The 5,000-nt window shown below is 34.8% G+C and overlaps 1 protein-coding gene across 14 annotated transcripts in view; it reads left to right on the top strand.

Annotated features, from left to right (window-relative positions):
• LOC135215250 (uncharacterized) overlaps positions 1-5,000 on the top strand; it is a 654,605-nt gene that overhangs the window by 396,457 nt on the left and 253,148 nt on the right. The gene's annotated exons all lie outside the window — the stretch shown is intronic.

Raw genomic sequence — 5,000 nt, forward strand, 5'->3', positions numbered from 1 at the left:
ATAGTAATACAAACAATTTTGTGTTATGTATTCTCTATTATACTTATTATCCTGAAGACTTTTTTTCCCCTCTCCAAATGCATTGCTATACTGTATCCTTGTTACATTCCACATCGCATTTATTTAATCATTCATAAGATCAGTTCTAAGTACATACATGTATCCGAAAACTAATTTCTATGGTTTATTTTGGTCAGAATAAACTGTGATTAGGCAGCAGTATCGATAGGTTTTCTGTATACAGTATATTTAAACCCATAATTACTCTATGTAATAGCCAATCCAAAAAGGGTAGGCTTCGGTTATTTTCTATTTCCACAGTGAGTGAAATTTGTCGATGGTATCATTTCATTTAATTTACCACAGAAGGTATTTGCTCGTACATCTCCGTTCCCAGGACAAATACATGCCAGTTCATCAATATATCTAAATCGCTTTACATTTCGTGGAATGAGTTTGATTGATATTTTGTTTTCAGAAAATTCCATGTTAAAAAAAACTGGAGATAGAGCAATGCTCTTAGATTTACATCCAGTGGCTCCGTTTTTCTTTGTGGTACATATGCATTATATACAAATATATAAAATAATTTGTATAGGTATATGGATAATACACACTCATATATGTAGTATATATTTCTGCAAGTGTTGGTTTGATTGCAGGTTCTTACATTGGAAGTAACCCATCTAACTGGGAACCAACACATCATGCAAGAGATAAATACTTGGTGAATTACGGTTCAAGTAAATGGAAGGACTCAGGGGAGAAATTCCAGGCCTATGTTAATTGAATGTATTTACATTAAATCAGAAGACCAGTTACATAGAGCTGTATACTCTTGGTTCTTGGCACCTCTCAGGGAAATGATACAAGATTAAATAACTAGAGTGCCACACAACTGATAATGAGACATAAATTAGATCAGCTTGAAGGCGTGATTGATGGACGTTGGGGCACAGAGGGTACAGATTTTCTACAGCGTTTAACACACCCTTTTCTGTAATGTAATTATTACAAGGGAATGCAGAAGTCTCAAGGAGTAATGTCAAGCTATGCTCAGTTAGATTATTCTATACACTGACAAACTCAGGGTCTAGCACAATGCAAAGGAAACGGAAAACGAAATGAGATAAAAGTAATCGATAAATGACCGAACACACTCCTCCACACAATACCTTTATTCCTGAAGTGAAGCTCCTTGGTTGCCGAATAAAATGGTTATCTGATGAGTGGGTCGTTGTAAACTTGGCACCTTAAGGTAGCACTCGTGTAATTGGGGGATAGTTGATGTGATTGGCCAGATAAGAGATTGCCTGGGAACAGAGATCCTGTGTGGGATCTCTGAAATTCGCTGCACAATTTCAACTAAACTTGGTATCCATAAGACTTATTATCTGGGAAAGAATACTGTGGGAGTAAGACATCACTGGCACCAAAGGGGTGGGGATGAGAAGGGGTTGACATGTAGAAATAACTAAAAACGACAGATACTAGTATCTAATTCATAGTTTTCTAGGTCGTTGAGATGAATAGTGACGCTCCGATGTCCTCTAATTCCAATTTCAGCCCTGATAGGATTTGGCAGCATGGGTTGAGAAGGGGTGAAAAGTAAAATGTCAAAAATGATAGGTATTAGTGTCTCATCCGAAGGGGTGAAATATAAAATGTCAAAAATACTCTGCTGTGTAGTTGAAGCAACTATCTTCGCAGGGAAGGGAGAGAGTGGGAAGGAGAGGAAGTGAGAGAGTAGAGGGGGTGTTAGGGAGGAGAAAGGGAGAGAGAGAGAGAGAGAGAGAGAGAGAGAGAGAGAGAGAGAGAGAGAGAGAGAGAGAGTGAGTATAGGTTACCATTCAATTTTCTTGGGCACTGCCGGGTTGGTTAGCCATATATATATATATATATATATATATATATATATATATATATAATATATATATATACCATATATATACATATACATATATATATATATATAGAGAGAGAGAGAGAGAGAGAGAGAGAGAGAGAGAGAGAGAATGTATGTATGTATGCAGTGATTTACATTATTTCTCCATCTCTTTCCAGCTCAGTGACGTATCTATTCACGGAACGCGTAACTAATACAGCCTTCACGCTGTCATCTGTCACGGCGGAAATTCGCGTTCTTGGTAGGTCGACAGGAGTTCAAAGACCCTCCCATCAAAACACGAAAATGGAAATTCGAGCCGACGATTCCCACCAAAGCGTCGGCTTCAGGTCGAACGAGCCTGTTAATCAAAAATAAATTATGTGTCATGGGTGGCGCTTGTTATTTTTTTTCTTGTCACCAGCAATTGGTTTCATTTAACACGCTCCGTCTACGCTAAATATGTTCTGTTAATGAAAGGGAAAATTCCCATATGAACTATTAGCTCCACGCAGTTTCAAATGTCCATGCATTAAGTCTTTTTAGCCATTTACTATGAGATTCAGGGCCTCTGTAACACGGTTTTTTCCGCAATAATTTTTTATCTATTCATTTCATAAAAATAACGCTTATTCAGAATACACATTATATCTACACATAAATTTTTACTGTATTCTGCATTACGTAGGTTGAATAAATTTGGTACTTATAATGTAAAAGTGACTTTTTTTGAAGACGGGCCAACTTTCTCAGAGAAAAGGTTTCGAACGCACTCGTTACGTAACTTATGACAGCATTTCTTCCCTCTTTCTCGATGGATGATTGGCTATACTTAACGAAGGCTATACCTCTGGCAACAATGACATACAAATTCAAATACAAGCAAAGCAGTACACCTTTATGAACTCTGAAACCTTTCCACTGATAATTGACATAATGAACAAACCAACAAAATATGTTAATAAATACAAAAACACGTCGATTATTAGTCTAACTCCCAAAATAGGTCAAAATCAGATTGACAAGATGTGGTGAATTGTTGGTAATTTTCAAAAACATAGTAGACAAGCTTGATTTGATAACTGCTGTATCCAATGTCAAGCAATTTTTATTTATTGGCTATCTACCTATTTACTAAAAAAAATAAAAATAGCCGGTACCGTATTTTGGCTTTAGACCTTCACCAATAATTATCGTCAGAATGATGACTTCATGAGGCTCCACCCACTTTGGCCTCATTATAATTCAGGATAACACTGAAGGCTATCATGGGCATTGTTGGATTAGAAAATTCTGGCTATAAAAACTCATTTCTCGAGTAGTTGTAAGAAGTGCTAAATGATCCTCAAGGATCCCAGCAGTTGGCCTAAACGTTTAATTCATGTATATTACTGCTATACTGTTGCGGCACTACTGCTACAGTAGTATTACTATGCTAGCACAGATACCCCACCCACATCTATGTATTGTTCCGCCATTCATAAAGTCTGGATTTCAGAGCCGATGGAACAAGGTGAATGAGTTTCTGTCTGGTGGAAGGGTGGGGCAACATTTCGTCAAAAGGTGTTTACCTTGCTTATGTAATGAATGTTTATCGACTCTTGGCTTGTAATCATTGGCCATGGCGTCGGCTAGATCATTTTTACTCTATAAAAATTAAAACTATTGGGTTTAGGTTATTGATAATGCTGACAAAATTTGTGTGTGGTTGTAAAATATACATATGTCAACTTTCAGCTACATCCGATGCTTTGATAAGGAGCAAAGTGCAAAAAATCGTGTTACAGAGGCCATGAATCTCATAGTAGTTATATAAATGCTTATGAAGGAAAGATCGGTCTTTGAAATTTATACATATTTATATATATATATATATATTATAATATATATATATATATATATATATATATATATATATATATATATATATATATATATATAGATATATTTATATATATATATATATATATATATATATATATATATATATATATATATATATATATATATGTGTGTGTGTGTGTATATATATAGTATATATATAGTATATATACAAAATGGTATATAAATATATAAATATATATAATATATATATATATATATATATATATGTATATATATTATATATATATATATATGATATATATATAATTGGTCAATATACAGCTATTTTACATAAGAATAATTACAAAGAACAACCCAACTGCTGCTTGTATCTTTTAACAAAATATTCAAGGCCAAGTTCAGTATGCAGAAATGAGCACTGCTCCAGTCCATCATCTACCCAAACCGATAGTTTGGACAGGGAATAGGCAATTCCGTATACACACACACTACCCTACTCAATTTTACCCCACATAAACATGTACTCGTCTTTCTGATAAATGACGATCATTCGTTTTCAGAAGTCAGGAATTTATAAGTTCCCTTCGCCCTCTGAAGACTTCTATGTAGGTTTTCATTTTGCAAACGTATTTCCTTCACTCTCTCAGCGTCTCAAAAAAAAAAAAGTTGATCCGTATTATTTATGTAACAGTTCTCGACGTTTCCTGTACTTAGTATGCAACTTGGAATCTTAGCCCTCAAGAAGTAGACTTGATTCTACAATCACCTTAATACATAGTGTCCACCAATACTGATAGCAGAAGTCCTACTGCCCTTCTAGTTTCACACATTCTTTGAATCACATCTGTACTATTCATACCTTCATCAGTTTTATTTATTCTCAATATCCGGAAGTAAAAGAATTCCATTTTCCACTTCATTTTCGTAAATTTATCCATGGTAACATTAACCTGTTTAATAATGTACGCAGTCCTCTTGTTAATCGTATTTTTCATTCTCTAGCCATTGTGCACATTTTTGAAGATTGCATTTTATTTTGTCCTGCACACCTTCACCGTCTTAGATTGCCCTTTCCCTGACTTTGCTTTGCTTTATTCCAAACTATATTATGACAGACAATTTTACACGAAACCAGTCCCTTTTCCTTTTCAAACACAGGGTTTAGCGTCCATCTTTAGAACTTCTCATCGCTCGATATTGTATTGCTATTAATTTTGTCAATGTTTTTTTTTTCTTTTAATAGTATGTACCACAAACAGGTTTTTCCCTG

The sequence above is a fragment of the Macrobrachium nipponense genome, chromosome 5 (assembly GCF_015104395.2).
Source record: "Macrobrachium nipponense isolate FS-2020 chromosome 5, ASM1510439v2, whole genome shotgun sequence".
Taxonomy (NCBI): Eukaryota; Metazoa; Arthropoda; class Malacostraca; order Decapoda; family Palaemonidae; genus Macrobrachium; species Macrobrachium nipponense.